The sequence below is a fragment of the Procambarus clarkii genome, chromosome 21, assembly GCF_040958095.1.
Source record: "Procambarus clarkii isolate CNS0578487 chromosome 21, FALCON_Pclarkii_2.0, whole genome shotgun sequence".
Lineage (NCBI taxonomy): Eukaryota > Metazoa > Arthropoda > Malacostraca > Decapoda > Cambaridae > Procambarus > Procambarus clarkii.
The window spans coordinates 24,555,269-24,575,241 of NC_091170.1; positions in this window are offsets into that span (position 1 = coordinate 24,555,269).

Genomic DNA, 19,973 nt, shown 5'->3' on the forward strand with positions numbered 1-19,973 from the left:
AGACCTACTAGTCCAAAGAGCACTCCCAAGAGCCCAGTAATTGCTCCCCAGAGTACACCAAGTACTCACAAGAGAATAAATAACAAGCAAATGCAAGCCGCAAAACCATCACAACCTACAGGTACTGTTTTACCTAAACCGGTAACCCCTAAACGAGCTGTAGGATGGGGAATGTGCTTGTTTTGCAATCAAAAACATTCTCTGAACAAATGTACTAATTACCCTAATAGAGACACAAGAGTCAGACGACTCAAACAGTTACACAAATGTACTAGGTGTCTCAAATCACATAATGTTTATAGCTGTGACACCCCACTGAACACCTGCAATAGGTGTAGAAGGGACAAGCATCATGCTGCACTGGAATCTACATCAGTACAGTGCTGCAAGGTGCGAGATGTGTACAGCGTAATTTCACAAGCATCTCAAGTGGATGGTGCTTTGCCTACTGCCCAACTTCAAGTAAAGAACAGAGGAGCCAAGATCACCACTCGTGGATTATTTGATCAAGGTTCTCAGAGAACTTTCATTACTCAGAAAGCTGCAGAGGCACTCAATTTACAACCAATAAGACAGGTAAAATTAAACTTGTCAGGGTTCATGATAAATCGAGGAACCCATGAATACTCAGTAGTTCAACCGCTTGTACGACTAGGTAGTCATGCCAAGGCTGTCCAAGCCATTGTTGTAGATCAAATACCTTTTGACCTAGATATTAAGGGTCTGGGGTACACAGCCTACTTCCTGCAGGAACGTGAAATTAATTTGGCTGACAACACGTTAACGTCTGACCGCCTTAACAATGTAAATGTACTAATAGGAGCAGACTACTATTACCAGTTCATAACTGGACATGTTAAACGATTGGGAATGAATATGCTCCAATCTGCAGGTGGCTACTTACTTACTGGTAAAGTTCTGAATATGAACAAGCCTAAGCCTGCCAACAATAACAAATTAGTCAGCAGTAAATCAATTCTCCAGCAGCAAGCTAAAATGAGAAACACAGCTGAGTAATAAACTCAGATTGAATGTAGTACAATTAGTATTCGCCGAGATGTTTCATAGTTCTCAGTGGAAAACCAGTGGTCCGTACCTAAACAAGTACAAGTCACAGTGACCAAACCATTGAATCCACTGCAGAGCTGGAATTATTCTCGACAAGTAATAATTGACCACACTCAGTCTCCCTAGGTAATTGATAATATTAGGCTAGAGAATCTAGCACTCCCTAGGTAATTAATAATATTAGGCTAGAGAATCTAGCAATCAATGCATCTAGCATTTCCTGAATTTAGCAATACTATGAAGTCATCAAGCAACTTCTATAATTATAAATTCACTGGGACCAAGGTCCAAAATACTTGCGCTTGAGGTTTGCCAAGAAAACCTTATTAATACAATGTTTTCTGCACTAAGAGTTAGTGAAAATACTTGCATCAATTTTTGTTTGAGTTGTTTTTCTTTCGTTTCTGCTTAATTATTGTAGGAACGCAGCACGAACAAACTTGCAAACTTACCAATATGTAAGTGAGTCTACAGAGAACTAATAACCCGTGAAACGTTTAGGTTGGGAAAATGTTACAAATTATCTTGAATAGGATTAATCGTAGCAGTAATTTAATTTCCAGCAATCTTAGGTTTCCCTTTGTTTAATGCATTATCATTAAACATCAGCATTGTTAATTAACATGCTTAATGAGCTCAATATAGCTCACCTTTGAATTAACGTAATAAATGAGTGCTTATTGTTCCCCATGCGAATACGAGCTCAATATTGCTCGCCATGATAATTGAACGCTATAATGCTCCACCTCGTTAATTCGAGTTCAATATAACTCGCCCTGAGTTAACGTAGCAATTGAGCGCTTTAATGTTCCCCATGCTAATACGAGCACTGCTCGCCATGATAATTGAACAATACAATGCTCCACCTCGTTAATTCGAGTTCAATATAACTCACCCTGTTAACATGCTTAATGAGCTCAATATAGCTCCCCATGTTAACGAGCTCAATATAGCTCACCCTGTTAACATGCTTAATGAGCTCAATATAGCTCCCCATGTTAACGAGCTCAATATAGCTCACCCTATTAACAAGTTCAATATAACTCATCATGTTAACATGCTTAATGAGCTCAATATAGCTCCCCATGTTAACGAGCTCAATATAGCTCACCCTGTTAATTCTGTTAACGAGCTCAATATAGCTCACCATGTTCACGAGCTCAATATAGCTCGCCCTGTTAACTGTTAACGAGCTCAATATAGCTCCCTCTGTTAACTGTTAATGAGCTCAATATAGCTCAACCTGTTCACGAGCTCAATACAGCTCCCAATGTCAATTTGAGTACATTTTTGCTTACAATTAGCTCAGTCCCTTACTTAGGTAGGTTAGAAATTTAAACCATTTTTTTAGGTAGGTTTAGGGACTTTAGTTAGTGTCAACTGAGTACTAGCCTAGTCTGTACTCACAATTAATTACAGTTGACTATACTTATAGAGACTGATTTAATAAACTCAATTTTCATTTAAAGGTTGAGGATGTATTAATGAGTTTACAGTGTCAAGCCTATGAGCTGCAATTCAATTATCTCATAAGTCAGAATGACTAGGCTGCTAACCTCACTGTCGACTCAGAATCTTCCTTGATTTTAATGAACAAACCTTTTCAGTTCTCTAATTTTCCACTATTTTAGCTAGTTAGGAAATTAGTTGTACCATCAGTCAGAATGACTACTGCACGGCAGTGCACATTAAATTAAATTTCCTCATTTGATTTTGGGGTGATCGTGATGCTGTGTGATGTTATTGTCTAGTAACTCAATAGTTACAAGTCACAGCGACCCTAGACAGTGACCTTACTGTAGTGTCATAGTCTCATTGATCTTAAATGACCCAATAACACTTTACTGTATAATAATGTAGAATACAATTTATACAATAATGTTATCAGTTCTTAGGAACTTTTTCTGGGTTTGCCTACAATTCAGCACCTATGTAATACACCATTACATGTCACTGCGACCCTAGTTGTTGAGTTTATTGTAAGCTTTAAAGAGTTCCTGATTGCAGATAACTTAATCATTTAATATTTCAATATTTAATACATGTTTCCACTAGAGCAGTTGCTCAACAATGCAAACGGAAACTACAAGCCTATTATAGCTCTAACTAAGAGCAAATAATTTCCCATCCAATTTGAGTAATCATGATGATACTGTGTTGTGATGTCAAGTAACAAATCGTTACAAGTCACAATGACCCAAGACAGTCACCTCACAGTGGATTCTCAGTTACTTTAAATTGTATGATTTAATTCTTAATTTGTTGTATAGGCTATTAATAATAACATTATTTCGTCTAGAGTATCTGAGAGTTTACAAGACTTAAAGACTTAGTAACATAAACATTACATGTCATAGCGACACCAGTCCTAAAGTTTATTGTAGGCTTTATTAGTCATTAACTTTAGATGATTTCCCATAACATGTTCCATTCAACATGAATTTCTTTTCAAGACTTAAGTTTCTTGTATGTCCTTGACAATTACGGGACATCCGTTATGTGTGTACTAACATACTAACATATTAACATTAATACTAACTTCGGGATAGGTATGTCAGTACTCAACATTGCACTGCGACCCGAGAAATCTCCCCCCGGAGTTATGTTGGAAATTTCCAACACTAATACAATTCTATTGTATTATATTAAATCAGTACCATTATGTACTAACTACAGTAGTTACTAAAACTTACTAACAGTAATGTTCACATGAACTAACTATTATATCTGCATATGGTTACTGGAATTCTTACGAAACCAAGCACCAGTATTGCATCAGATTATGTCTAGTTAAACACATTTATAGCCAGTGTGTTAGAGAATTGAATGTGATTCTCTTAAATCATCAGTATTCCGTGTGATAATTATTTATGGATAACATAACTCCCAAATAATTCTAAATCAAGAGTTTTTAGTTACAATTGTTATCAAGTAATAATTTTACCGTCACGCGTGAATGCCATGGAGAAAACTAAAATCTTCTCCATTTCTCGTTTACTACCTTTAGACGGGAAAGCAATAATATTTAAATCCCTAGAATTACAACCCAGTCTTTATTAAAATATTTCAACCACAATTGCGCGAAATAATATTATTCGTGATAAATAATTTCGGTGGTGAATGCGGGGACGCGGGTTGGAGAGGGAGGAGAGACGCCATTGTGTGTGTGTGTGGTGTACTCATGTTGCGGAATTGAGCAACAAAAGTCGTGGTGTCAGAGTCTGAGACACGTGACGTTGAGATTATCAGCAAGAATTACACTGATACTCAACCCAGAATGAATTATTATTGTTCTACGTGCTCTGCAGTGCTCGGTCAACTAATAACGCGTCGATATTCAAGCCAAGCTATCAACCACGTGTACGACATTGTGGAAGTTTGAGCCTGAGACGCGATACCGGCAGGCTTCAGCATAATTTGCACCTTTCGATAAGTATATAGTTCTTTTTTGATGCATCATTAGAGATTGTATATGTCGTGGGCAGCCTGTCGTTATATCGAACGACTTCAAAAAATCCAACATTAGTACCGCACTAAATTTTATTTTATATTTCAAGAATATTGAGATTTAAGTAGCCTAGTTCAATGCTACGTAATATCCCTTAAATTACAGCTCGTATGTGAGGAGTCAACGAGCTGTTACCTACATTCGTGTTATTCACCTCTAAGGGCTTCTACGAGGAATTCCTGAGTTCACGAGGACGAGGCGTGAATGATGTCATAGAAATCGTCTTAAAGCTAAGACTTTTTGTACACATTTAATTACTCCAATTTTTGCTATTTGTTTCATGATTCTATCAAATTGAATACTCGTCATGAACACTGGAGATAATATGTGTTTATTTAGATGATTGCTTTCTAATGCTAATAATCTTTATAATTTCTACTGGTAATCTCCTATTGATTCTTTAATATTTTGGTCACAATATTATTTATCAAACAATGAACTGGTGCACGAACCACACTAGTTCCTAGACATATATATGAAGTTCTAGCAATACCCCCCAATGTAGGTGTTTGAGGCTTTGACTTAAGTTAATTAACCATACAGCCCATTAATTATTTAAGTGATTATGCTTTCTAATATTTATCCATAGACACTGGTTCTTCCTTGTGTTTCTAATGATCACTTTTTATTAGTTTCCCTCTTTTCTTAAAAGTGGGTGGTCCTTCGTAATTGATTTCATTAATTTAATAATTAAATAAATTGAGTCAAGCCCAGATATCCCACAATCATGTCACCCCTAACTCTTCGCCATTCCAGTGAATGCAACTTAAGATTTATTAATCTTTCTTCATATGAAAGATTTCAAATTTGGGGAATTAACTTAGTCATCCTACGCTGGACACGTTCAAGTGAATTTATATCCATTCTATAGTACCCCGACAGAAACTGAACTGCATAATCTAAATGGGGCCTAACCAGAGCAAGATATAGCTGAAGAACCACACCAGGTGTCTTGTTACTAATGCTTCGATTAATAAATTCCAGTGTCCTATTTGCCTTATTACGAACATTCATGCATTGATCCTTTGTTTTAAATTCTTACTAATCATAACTCCCAGATCCCTATCGCAATCCGACTTCGCAATCTCAACACCATCTAGCTCGTATCTTGTAACTCTATCATCATTACCTAGCCTCAGAACTTTACATTTATCAGCATTAAACTGCATCTGCCAATCTTTTGACCATTTCAAAACCCTATTTAGATCAACTTGAAGTGATAGTGAGTCTTCTTCCGTGTTAATTTCCCTACCGATTTTTGTATCATCAGCAAATTTGCAGATGTTGCAACTCAAACCTGAATCTAAATCATTTATATATATATATAATAAACAACAGAGGTCCCAGGACAGAGCCTTGAGGCACTCCACTAACAACATTATCCCACTCTGACTTATCCCCATTGTCTCCTGTTCACGTGTACATTGTGCAGGATCTTGCCTCCTGTTACACGTGTACATTGTGCAAGACCTTGCCTCGTGTTGGACATGTACATTGTGCAGGATCTTGCCTCATGTAACACGTGTACATTGTGCAAGACTTTGCCTCGTGTTGGACATGTACATTGTGGAGGACGTTGCCTCCTGTTGGACATGTACATTGTGAAGGACCTTGCCTCCTGTTGGATATGTACATTTTAAAGGACGGTGCCTCCTGTTGGACATGTACATTGTGCATTTCCTGACCTCCTGTTACACGTGTGCATTGTGAAGGACCTTGCGGCTTGTTATACGTGAACATTGCGCAGGACCCTGAGTCCTGTTTGACATGTACATTGTGCAGGATATTGCCTCTTGTTACACGTGTACATATTGCAGGACTTTGCTTCCTGTTACACGTGTACATTGTGTAGGACCTTGCGTCCTTTTACACGTGTACATTGCGCTGGACCTTGCCCCCTGTTACACATGTTTATTGTGCAGGACCTTGCCCCCTCATATACGTGTTCATTGTGCAGCACTTTGCCTCTATTTATACGTGTAAATTGTGCAGGACCTCTCCTCTTGTTGCACGTGTAAATTGTGTATGACCGTGCCCCCAGTTACCCGTGTACATTGTGCAGAACCTTGCTTCCTGTTACACGTGTACACTGTGCAGGAGGTTGCTTCCTGTTACACGTGTACATTGCGCAGGAGGTTGCTTCCTGTTACACGTGTACATTGTGTATGACCTTGCCTCCTGTTATACGTGTACATTAAGCAAGATCTTGGCCCGGTTACACGTGTAGATTGTGCAGAACATTGCCTTCTGTTAAACGTTTACATTGTGCAGGACTTTGCCTTCACTTATACGTGTTTATTGTCCGGAAGCTTGCCTCCTGTTTAATTGTAGTTTTTGCAGGACCATGCCTCCTGTTGCACGTGTAAATTGTGCACGACCTTGCTTCCTGTTACACGTGTATATTGTGCAGGACCTTTCTTCCACTTGGACATGTACATTTTGCAGGACCTTGCCTTCTGTTCACGTGTATATTGTGCAGGATCTTGCCTTATATTGAACAAGTATATTGTGTAGGACCTTACCACCTGTCATACGTGTTCATTGTGCAGGAACTTGTCTCCTGTTGCACGTGTGCACGTCATAGACAACTGGGAACGCTTCTATGGAAGAAATGAAATGTATGCTCATGATGGGGTGCATCTATCGAGGGCTGGGGTTGTTGCTGTTGCGAACTCGTTGGAACCAGTATTTAGAGGTGTTTGTTTGGGTTTAAACTGTTAGAAGATAGTGGTATGGGAATTGATTTGGAGGAAGGAGGTAAAAAAAGTATGTGTTCGTGGGAGAAAAGAATTGGCAAAATGATCAGGGAAAGAAAAGGGCCTCAAAATAACAATTCACTTAGGATATATTACACTAACAAAAGAAGTCTAAGAAATAAAATTAATGAATTAAATGCTCTTGTCTGCACAGAAAAAATAGATATTATTGCACTTACCGGAGCGTGGATGAACGTAGAAAATAGAGAACTATTAGCTGAATATCAGATAAATGGATTTAAACTATTTCACACAGATAGATATATTAGACGATGAGGGGGAGTAGCCATATATGTTAGGGACAATTTGAAATGTAGTCTCAAAGAGGGAATCAAAACTGAGCCACACACAGAAACTATTTGGATAGAATTAAACGAAAAAGCTAATAATATTATAATAGGAGTTATATATAGGCCACCAAATTTAGACAGAATGGAAGCAAAGCATCTATGGAATGAAATATCTAGAGCATCTAGATCTAACAGTATTTATGTCGTGTGTGACTTTAATTTTTGTGGAATAAACTGGGTGAACAAAACAGGGAATAGTGAAGCAGAAGATTTTCTAGAATTAATTGACGATTGCTTTCTTACGCAACACATTAAGGAACCAACGCGGGAAAATAATATTTTAGATTTAGTGTTAACTAACAGGGAAACACAAATAAATGACATCGAAATAGGGAGTGAGCTAGGGAACAGTGATCACAAAGTAATCAGATTTAGCATAGAATGGAATAGACCTGTAGGAGAAAATTCTGTTAAAGTGCCAGATTTTCGAAAAGCTGATTTTAATAGCCTAAGAATTTTTTTGGGTCAAATAGATTGGAAACTCTTGGGTATGGGGTGTGGGCCGGTCTTAGAGCGAGACATGAACCCAGCGATAGGTGACGTAAAAGGGGATTTCGATGTGGATTTAATATATAACTTATTTAAGAATATTCTAAACAAAGCACAGGAACGTAGTATACCATACAAATTGAATAGGTCGAATACTAATGACTCAAAGTGGATAACAAATAATTTAAAGAACCTTATAAGTAAAAAGAGAGCTTGGTACAAAAGGATTAAGAATGGGGAAGTCAGGTTAGAACAGGAATTCATGCAACTGGTTAGAAATGTTAAAAAAGAGATTAGGAAAGCAAAAAGAAACTATGAAGTTCGCATAGCAGAGCAAGCAAAGTCAAATCCTAAAGGATCTTTTCAGTTATATCGAACTAAGATTAGGGAAAGGATAGGTCCATTAAAATCTGAGACAGGTCAAATAACGGATAATGACAAGGAGATGAGTAGCATTTTTAACAAATATTTTATATCTGTATTTCCTAAAGAAGAACTTAACAATATGCCTTCAGCCGAACAAGTCTATGTGGGTGGGGATGAGGACAGGTTGACTAGTTTAGCAGTTACCAGGGAGGATGTAATTAAACAATTAGAAAAACTAAAACCAAACAAATCCCCAGGGCCGGATGAAGTGCTTGCCAGGGTGCTTAATGAATGCAAAGAGGAGCTTTCCGAGCCACTGTCTACCATATTTAATAAATCAATAGAGTCAGGCAGAGTGCCAGAGTCATGGAAGGTAGCTAATGTGGTACCAATTTTTAAGAAAGGAGATAGATCACTTGCGTCAAACTATCGGCCAATTAGCCTAACGTCTATTGTGGGAAAGTTACTTGAATCAATAATTGCAAATAAAATTCGTCTCCATCTTGAAAAACATAAATTTATAAATGAGTCGCAACATGGTTTTACAAATGGCCGTTCATGTTTAACAAATTTGCTAACTTTTTATTCCAGCATAGTTGAGGCAGTTGATAGTGGTAAGGATTGTGATGTTGTGTACCTTGACTTTAGCAAAGCTTTTGATACAGTGCCACATGAAAGACTAATTAAAAAAAATAGAAGATCATGGTATTGGGGGAGGTATATTAACTTGGATTAGGGCATGGCTATTCGAAAGGAAACAGAGAGTTAGTATAAATGGGGTTAAGTCAGAGTGGGATAATGTTGTTAGTGGAGTACCTCAGGGCTCTGTCCTGGGACCTCTGTTGTTTATAATATATATAAATGATTTAGATTCAGGTTTGAGTAGCAACATTTGCAAATTTGCCGATGATACGAATATCGGTAGGGAAATTAATTCGGAGGACTCACTATCACTTCAAGTTGACCTAGATAGGGTTTTGAAATGGTTAAAGGATTGGCAAATGCAGTTTAATGCTGATAAATGTAAAGTTCTGAGGCTAGGTAATGATGATAGAGTTACAAGATACGAGCTAGATGGTGTTGAGATTGCGAAGTCGGATTGCGAAAGGGATCTGGGAGTTATGATTAGTAAGAATTTGAAACAAAAGGATCAATGCATGAATGTTCGTAATAAGGCGAATAGGACACTGGGATTTATTAATCGAAGCGTTAGTAACAAGACACCTGGTGTGGTTCTTAAGCTATATCTTGCTCTGGTTAGGCCCCATTTAGATTATGCAGTTCAACTTTTGGTCGCCGTATTATAGAATGGATATAAATTCACTTGAACGTGTCCAACGTAGGATAACTAAGTTAATTCCCCAAATTAGAAATCTTTCATATGAAGAAAGATTAACAAAGCTTAAGTTGCATTCACTGGAAAGGCGAAGAGTTAAGGGTGACATGATAGAGGTTTACAAGTGGATGAATGGACATAACAGGGGGGATATTAATAGGGTATTGAGAATATCAACACGGGGCAGAACACGAAACAATGGGTATAAATTGGATAAGTTTAGATTTAGGAAAGACTTGGGTAAATACTCGTCAGTAACAGGGTTGTTGATTTGTGGAACCAATTGCCGCGTAACGTGGTGGAGGTGGTGTCCCTCGATTGTTTCAAGCGCGGGTTGGACAAGTATATGAGTGGGATTGGGCGGTTATAGAATAGGAGCTGCCTCGTATGGGCCAATAGGCCTTCTGCAGTTACCTTTGTTCTTATGTTCTTATGTGTATATTGTGTAGAATCTTGCCTCCTCTTATACGTGTACACTGTGCAGGACCTTGCTTCTTGTTTTACATGTACATTGTACAGGGCCTTGTCTCCTGTTGGACGTGTACAGGACCATATTGTGCAGAATTTTGTCTCCTGTTCACGTGTACACTCTGCAGGACATTTCCTCCTATTAAACGTTTACATTGTGCAGGACTTTACTGCTTTTTATACGTGTACATTGTTTAGGACACTGCCTCCTTTTACACATGTACATTTTACAGGATATTACCTCCTGTTAAACGTGTACATGGTGCAGAACCTTACAGCTTGTTATACGTGTACATTGTGCAGGACCTTACAGCTTGTTATACGTGTACATTGTGCAGGACCTTACAGCTTGTTATACGTGTACATTGTGCAGGACCTCACATCTTGTTATTAACACGGAACAAGACTCGCTATCACTTCAAGTTGATCTAAATAGGGGTTTGAAATGGTCAAAAGGTTGGCAGTTGCAGTTTAATCCTGATAAATAAGAACATAAGAACAAAGGTAACTGCAGAAGGCCTATTGGCCCATACGAGGCAGCTCCTATTCTATAACCACCCAATCCCACTCATATACTTGTCCAACCCGCGCTTGAAACAATCGAGGGACACCACCTCCACCACATTACGCGGCAACTGGTTCCACAAATCAACAACCCTGTTACTGAACCATTATTTACCCAAGTCTTTCCTAAATCTAAACTTATCCAATTTATACCCATTGTTTCGTGTTCTGTCTTGTGTTGATATTTTTAATACCCTATTAATATCCCCCCTGTTATGTCCATTCATCCACTTGTAAACCTCCTTTTTTTGGAGGAAGGAGGTAATAAAAGTATGTGTTTGTGGGAGAAAGGAATTGGCAAAATGATCAGGGAAAGAGAAGGGCCTCAAAATAACAATTCACTTAGGGTAAACGAAAAAGTTAGTAAACGAAAAAGCTAATAATATTATAATAGGAGTAATATATAGGCCACCAAATTTAGACAGAATGGAAGCAAAGCACCTATGGGATGAAATATCTAGAGCATCTAGATCTTACAGTATTTATGTCATGGGTGACTTTAATTTTAGCGGAATAAACTGGTTGAACAAAACAGGGAATAGTGAAGCAGAAGATTTTCTAGAATTAATTGACGATTGCTTTCTTACGCAACACATTAAGGAACCAACACGGGAAAATAATATTTTAGATTTAGTGTTAACTAACAGGGAAACGCAAATTAATGACATCGAAATAGGGAGTGAGCTAGGGAGCAGTGATCACAAAGAAATCAGATTTAGCATAGAATGGAATAGACCAGTAGGAGAAAATTCTGTTAAAGTGCCAGATTTTCGAAAAGCTGATTTTAATAGCCTAAGAAATTTTTTGGGTCAAATTGATTGGAAAGTCTTGGGTATGGGGTGTGGGCCGGTCTTGGAGCGAGACATGAACCCAGCGATAGGTGACTTAAATGGGGATTTCGATGTGGATTCAATATATAACTTATTTAAGAATATTCTAAACAAAGCACAGGAACGTAGTATACCATACAAATTGAATAGATCGAATACTAATGACCCAAAGTGGATAACAAAGAATTTGAAGAACCTTATAGGTAAAAAGAGAGCTTGGTACAAAAGGATTAAAAATGGGGAGGTCACTTTAGAACGGGAATTCGTACAACTGGTTAGAAATGTTAAAAAAAGAGATAAGGAAAGCAAAAAGAAACTATGAAGTTCGCATAGCAGGGCAAGCAAAGACAAATCCTAAAGGGTTTTTTCAGTTATATCGTACTAAGACTAGGGAAAGGATAGGTCCATTAAAAACTGAGACAGGTCAAATAACAGATAGTCATGAAGAGATGAGTAGTATTTTTAATAAATATTTTGTATCTGTATTTACTAAAGAGGAACTTAACAATATGCCTTCAGCTGAACAAGTCTATGTGGGTGGGGACGAGGACAGGTTGACGAGTTTAGCAGTTACCAGGGAGGATGTTCTTAAACAAATAGTAAAACTCAAACCAAACAAATCCCCAGGGCCGGATGAAGTGTTTGCCAGGGTGCTTAAAGAATGCAAAGAGGAGCTTTGTGACCCACTGTCAACCATATTTAATAAATCAATAGAGTCAGGCAGAGTGCCAGAGTTTTGGAAAGTTGCTAATGTGATACCAGTTTTTAAGAAAGGAGATAGATCACTTGCGTCTAACTATCGACCAATTAGCCTAACGTCTATTGTGGGAAAGTTACTCGAATCTATAATAGCAAATAAAATTCGTCTTCATCTTGAAAAACATAAATTAATAATTGAGTCTCAACATGGTTTTATAAATGGCCGTTCATGTTTAACAAATTTGTTATCTTTTTATTATAGCATTGTTGAGGCACTTGATAGTGGTAAGGATTGCGATGTTGTATACCTTGACTTTAGCAAAGCTTTTGATACAGTGCCACATGAAAGACTGATTAAAAAGATAGAGTCTCATGGTATTGGGGGTGCTATATTAAGCTGGATTTGGGCATGGCTATACCAAAGGAAACAGAGAGTTAGTATAAATGGAATCAAGTCAGAGTGGGAAAATGTTGTAAGTGGAGTGCCTCAAGGCTCTGTCCTGGGACCTCTGTTGTTTATAATATATATAAATGATTTAGATTCAGGTTTGAGTAGCAACATTTGCAAATTTGCCGATGATACGAAAATCGGTATGGAAATTAATTCGGAGGAGGACTCACTATCACTTCAAGTTGATCTAGATAGGGTTTTGAAATGGTCAAAGGATTGGCAGATGCAGTTTAATGCTGATAAATGTAAAGTTCTGAGGTTAGGTAATAAGAACATAAGAACAAAGGTAACTGCAGAAGGCCTATTGGCCCATACGAGGCAGCTCCTATTCTATAACCACCCAATCCCACTCATATACTTGTCCAACCCGTGCTTGAAACAATCGAGGGACCCCACCTCCACAATGTTACGCGGCAATTGGTTCCACAAATCAACAACCCTGTTACTGAACCAGTATTTACCCAAGTCTTTTCTAAATCTAAACTTATACAATTTATACCCATTGTTTCGTGTTCTGTCCTGTGTTGATACTTTTAATACCCTATTAATATCCCCCCCGGTTATGTCCATTCATCCACTTGTAAACCTCTATCATGTCACCCCTAACTCTTCGCCTTTCCAGTGAATGCAACTTAAGCTTTGTTAATCTTTCTTCATATGAAAGATTTCTAATTTGGAGGTGATGATGATAGAGTTACAAGATACGAGCTAGATGGTGTTGTGATTGCGAAGTCGGATTGCGAAAGGGATCTGGGAGTTATGATTAGTAAGAATTTAAAACAAAAGGATCAATGCATAAATGTTCGTAATAAGGCAAATCGGACACTTGGATTTATTAATCGCAGCGTTAGTAACAAGACACCTGGTGTGGTTCTCAAGCTATATCTTGCTCTAGTTAGGCCCCATTTAGATTATGCAGTTCAGTTTTGGTCGCCATATTATAGAATGGATATAAATTCACTTGAACGTGTCCAGCGTAGGATGACTAAGTTAATTCCCCAAATTAGAAATCTTTCATATGAAGAAAGATTAACAAAGCTTAAGTTGCATTCACTGGAAAGGCGAAGAGTTAGGGGCGACATGATAGAGGTTTACAAGTGGGTGAATGGACATAACAAGGGGGATATTAATAGGGTATTAAAAGTATCAACACAGGACAGAACACGTAACAATGGGTATAAATTGGATAAGTTTAGATTTAGGAAAGACTTGGGTAAATACTGGTTCAGTAACAGGGTTGTTGATTTGTGGAACCAATTGCCGCGTAACGTGGTGGAGGTGGGGTCCCTCGATTGTTTCAAGCGCGGATTGGACAAGTATATGAGTGGGATTGGGTGGTTATAGAATAGGAGCTGCCTCGAATGGGCCAATAGGCCTTCTGCAGTTACCTTTGTTCTTATGTTCTTATGGTATATTACACTAACAGTAGAAGTCTAAGAAATAAAATTAACGAATTAAATGCTCTTGTCTGCACAGAAAAAATAGATATTATTGCACTTACCGAAACGTGGATGAATGTAGAAAATAGAGAACTATTAGCTGAATATCAAATAAATGGATTTAAACTATTTCACACAGATAGATATATTAGATGAGGAGGTGGAGTTATCATATATGTTAGGGACAATTTGAAATGTAGTCTCAAAGAGGGAATCAAAACTGAGCCACACACAGAAACTATTTGGATAGAATTAAACGAAAAAGCTAATAATATTATAATAGGAGTTATATATAGGCCACCAAATTTAGACAGAATGGAAGCAAAGCATCTATGGAATGAAATATCTAGAGCATCTAGATCTAACAGTATTTATGTCATTGGTGACTTTAATTTTAGTGGAATAAACTGGTTGAACAAAACAGGGAATAGTGAAGCAGAAGATTGTCTAGAATTAATTGACGATTGCTTTCTTACGCAACACATTAAGGAACCAACACGGGGAAATAATATTTTACATTTAGTGTTAACTAACAGGGAAACACAAATTAATGACATCGAAATAGGGAGTGTGCTAGGGAACAGTGATCACAAAGAAATCAGATTTAGCATAGAATGGAATAGACCTGTAGGAGAAAATTCTGTTAAAGTGCCAGATTTTCGAAAAGCTGATTTTAATAGCCTAAGAATTTTTTTGGGTCAAATTGATTGGAAAGTCTTGGGTATGGGGTGTGGACCGGTCTTGGAGCGAGACATGAACCCAGCGATAGGTGACTTAAATGGGGATTTCGATGTGGATTCAATATATAACTTATTTAAGAATATTTTAAACAAAGCACAGGAACGTAGTATACCATACAAATTGAATAGATCGAATACTAATAACCCAAAGTGGATAACAAAGAATTTGAAGAACTTTATAGGTAAAAAGAGAGCTTGGTACAAAAGGATTAAAAATGGGGAGGTCACTTTAGAACAGGAATTCGTACAACTGGTTAGAAATGTTAAAAAAGAGATTAGGAAAGCAAAAAGAAACTATGAAGTTCGCATAGCAGGGCAAGCAAAGACAAATCCTAAAGGTTTTTTTCAGTTATATCGTACTAAGACTAGGGAAAGATAGGTCCATTAAAAACTGAGACAGGTCAAATAACAGATAGTCATGAAGAGATGAGTTGTATTTTTAATAAATATTTTGTATCTGTATTTACTAAAGAGGAACTTAACAATATGCCTTCAGCCGAACAAATCTATGTGGGTGGGGACGAGGACAGGTTGACGAGTTTAGCAGTTACCAGGGAGGATGTTCTTAAACAAATAGTAAAACTCAAACCAAACAAATCCCCAGGGCCGGATGAAGTGTTTGCCAGGGTGCTTAAAAATGCAAAGAGGAGCTTTGTGACCCACTGTCAACCATATTTAATAAATCTATAGAATCAGGCAGAGTGCCAGAGTTTTGGAAAGTTGCTAATGTGATACCAGTTTTTAAGAAAGGAGATAGATCACTTGCGTCTAACTATCGACCGATTAGCCTAACGTCTATTGTAGGAAAGTTACTCGAATCTATAATAGCAAATAAAATTCGTCTTCATCTTGATAAACATAAATTAATAATTGAGTCGCAACATGGTTTTATAAATGGCCGTTCATGTTTAACAAATTTGTTATCTTTTTATTCTAGCATAGTTGAGGCAGTTGATAGTGGTAAGGATTGTGTTGTTGTGTACTTTGACTTTAGCAAAGCTTTTGATACAGTGCCACATGAAAGACTAATTAAAAAGATAGAGTCTCATGGTATTGGGGGGTGCTATTTTAAGCTGGATTAGGGCATGGCTATACCAAAGGAAACAGAGAGTTAGTATAAATGGAATCAAGTCAGAGTGGGAAAATGTTGTAAGTGGAGTGCCTCAAGGCTCTGTCCTGGGACCTCTGTTATTTATAATATATATAAATGATTTAGATTCAGGTTTGAGTAGCAACATTTGCAAATTTGCCGATGATACGAAAATCGGTAAGGAAATTAATTCGGAGGAGGACTCACTATCACTTCAAGTTGACCTAGATAGGGTTTTGAAATGGTCAAAGGATTGGCAGATGCAGTTTAATGCTGATAAATGTAAAGTTCTGAGGTTAGGTAATGATGATAGAGTTACAAGATACGAGCTAGATGGTGTTGAGATTGCGAAAGGGATCTGGGAGCTATGATTAGTAAGAATTTAAAACAAAAGGATCAATGCATAAATGTTCGTAATAAGGCAAATCGGACACTTGGATTTATTAATCGCAGCGTTAGTAACAAGACACCTGGTGTGGTTCTCAAGCTATATCTTACTCTAGTTAGGCCCCATTTAGATTATGCAGTTCAGTTTTGGTCGCCATATTATAGAATGGATATAAAATCACTTGAACGTGTCCAGCGTAGGATGACTAAGTTAATTCCCCAAATTAGAAATCTTTCATATGAAGAAAGATTAACAAAGCTTAAGTTGCATTCACTGGAAAGGCGAAGAGATAGGGGTGACATGATAAAGGTTTACAAGTGGGTGAATGAACATAACAAAGGGGATATTAATAGGGTATTAAAAGTATCAACACAAGACAGAACACGAAACAATGGGTATAAATTGGATAAGTTTAGATTTAGGAAAGACTTGGGTAAATACTGGTTCAGTAACAGGGTTGTTGATTTGTGGAACCAATTACCGCGTAACGTGGTGGAGGTGGTGTCCCTCGATTGTTTCAAGCGCGGGTTGGACAAGTATATGAGTGGGATTGGGTGGTTATAAATAGGAGCTGCCTCGTATGGGCCAATAGGCCCTCTGCAATTGCCTTTGTTCTTTGCCTTTGCATCAGAAGGCAAGGTCCTGCACAATGTACACGTATAATAGGAGGCAAGGTCATGAACAATGCACACCTGAGCAGGAGATAAGGTCCAGCACAATGTACACGTGCACCAGGAGGCAAGGTCCTGCATAATATACATGCCTAACAGGATTCAAAGACTTGCACAATTACACGTCCAACAGGAGGCAAGGTCCTGCACAATGTACACGTATAATAGGAGGCAAGGTCATGAACAATGCACACCTGAACAGGAGATAAGGTCCAGCACAATGTACACGTGCAACAGGAGGCAAGGTCCTGCACAATTTACATATTCAATATGAGGCTAGGTCCTGCATAATATACACGTGAACAGTAGGCAAGGTCCTGCACAATGTGCACGTATAATAGTAGCCAAGGTCCTGCACAATGTACACGTGCAACAGGAGGCAAGGTCCTGCACAATGTGCACGTATATCAGACGGCAAGGTCCTGCAAAATGTACATGTCCAACAACTAGCAAGGTCTTGCACAATGTACATGTTCAACATGAGGCAAGATCCTGCACAGTGTACACGTATAACAGGAGTTAGGGTACTGCACAATGTGAACGTGTTACAGGGGGGGCAAGGTCCTGCACAATGTGAACGTGTTACAGGGGGGGCAAGGTCCTGCACAATGTACACGTATATTAGAGGGCACGGTCCTGCACAATGTACACGTATACCAGACGGCCAGGTCCTGCACAATGTACACGTATACCAGACGGCCAGGTCCTGCACAATGTACACGTATAATAGGAGGCAAGGTCCTGCACAATGTACACGTACAACAGGAGGCAAGGTCCTGCACAAATTGACACGTATAACAGGAGGCAAGGTCCTACACAATGTACACGTGAAACATGAGGCAAGGTCCTGCACAATGTACACGTGAAACATGAGGCAAGGTCCTACACAATGTACACGTGAAACATGAGGCAAGGTCCTACACAATGTACACGTGAAACATGAGGCAAGGTCCTACACAATGTACACGTGAAACATGAGGCAAGGTCCTACACAATGTACACGTGAAACATGAGGCAAGGTCCTGCACAGAGCATTCATGTATCAGGAGGCAAGGTCTTGCAAAATGTACATGTCCAACAAGTAGCAAGATCTTGCACAATGTACATGTTCAACATGAGGCAAGATCCTGCACAGTGTACACGTATAACAGGAGTCAAGGTCCTGCACAATGTAAACGTATTACAGGGGGCAAGGTCCTGCACAAAGTACACGTATAACAGGAGGCATGGTCCTGCACAATGAACATGTCCAACATGAGGCACGGTTCTGCACAATGTACATGTCCAACAGGATGTAAAGTCCTGCACAATGTACACGTACAACAGGAGCCAAGATCCTGCACAATTTACATATTCAACATGAGCCAAGGTCTTGCATAATATACACGTGAACAGTAGGCAAGGTCCTGCACAATGTAACATTTAACAGAAGGCAAGGTCCTGCACAATGTACATGTCCAACAGGAAGCAAGGTCCTGCACAATGTTAACGTATAACAGGATTCAATGGCCTGCACAATGTACACGTATATCAGACAGCAAGGTCCTGCACAATGTGCACGTCTAATAGTAGCCAAGGTCCTGCACAATGTACACGTGCAACAGGTGCAGAGGTCTTGCAGAAATTAACACGTGTAACAGGGGGCAAAATCCTGCACATTGTACATGTTTAATATGAGTCAAGATCCTGCACAATGTACATGTCCAACATGATGCAAGATCCTGCACAAAGTACATGTACAACAGGAGGCAAGGTCCTGCGCAAAGTACACGTAAACAGGGGGCAAGGTCCTGCACAACGAACACGTACTCACCTAGTTGTGTTTGCGGGGGTTTAGCTCTGGCTCTTTGGTCCCGCCTCTCAACCGTCAATCAACAGGTGTACAGATTCCTGAGCCTATCGGGCTCTATCATATCTACACTTGAAACTGTGTATGGAGTCAGCCTCCACCACATCTCTTCCTAATGCATTCCATTTGTCCACCACTCTGACACTAAAAAAGTTCTTTCTAATATCTCTGTGGCTCATTTGGGCACTCAGTTTCCACCTGTGTCCCCTTGTACGTGTTCCCCTTGTGTTAAATAGACTGTCTTTATCTACCCTATCAATTCCCTTCAGAATCTTGAATGTGGTGATCATGTCCCCCCTAACTCTTCTGTCTTCCAGCGAAGTGAGGTTTAATTCCCGTAGTCTCTCCTCGTAGCTCATACCTCTCAGCTCGGGTACTAGTCTGGTGGCAAACCTTTGAACATTTTCCAGTTTAGTCTTATCCTTGACTAGATAGGGACTCCATGCTGGGGCTGCATACTCCAGGATTGGCCTGACATATGTGGTATACAAAGTTCTGAATGATTCTTTACACAAGTTTCTAAATGCCGTTTGTATGTTGGCCAGCCTGGCATATGCCGCTGATGTTATCCGCTTGATATGTGCTGCAGGAGACAGGTCTGGCGTGATATCAACCCCCAAGTCTTTTCCCTTCTCTGACTCCTGAAGAATTTCCTCTCCCAGATGATACCTTGTTTCTGGCCTCCTGCTCCCTACACCTATCTTCATTACATTACATTTGGTTGGGTTAAACTCTAACAACCATTTGTTCGACCATTCCTTCAGCTTGTCTAGGTCTTCTTGAAGCCTCAAACAGTCCTCTTCTGTTTTAATCCTTCTCATAATTTTAGCATCGTCTGCAAACATTGAGAGAAATGAATCGATACCCTCTGGGAAATCATTTACATATATCAGAAACAAGATAGGACCGAG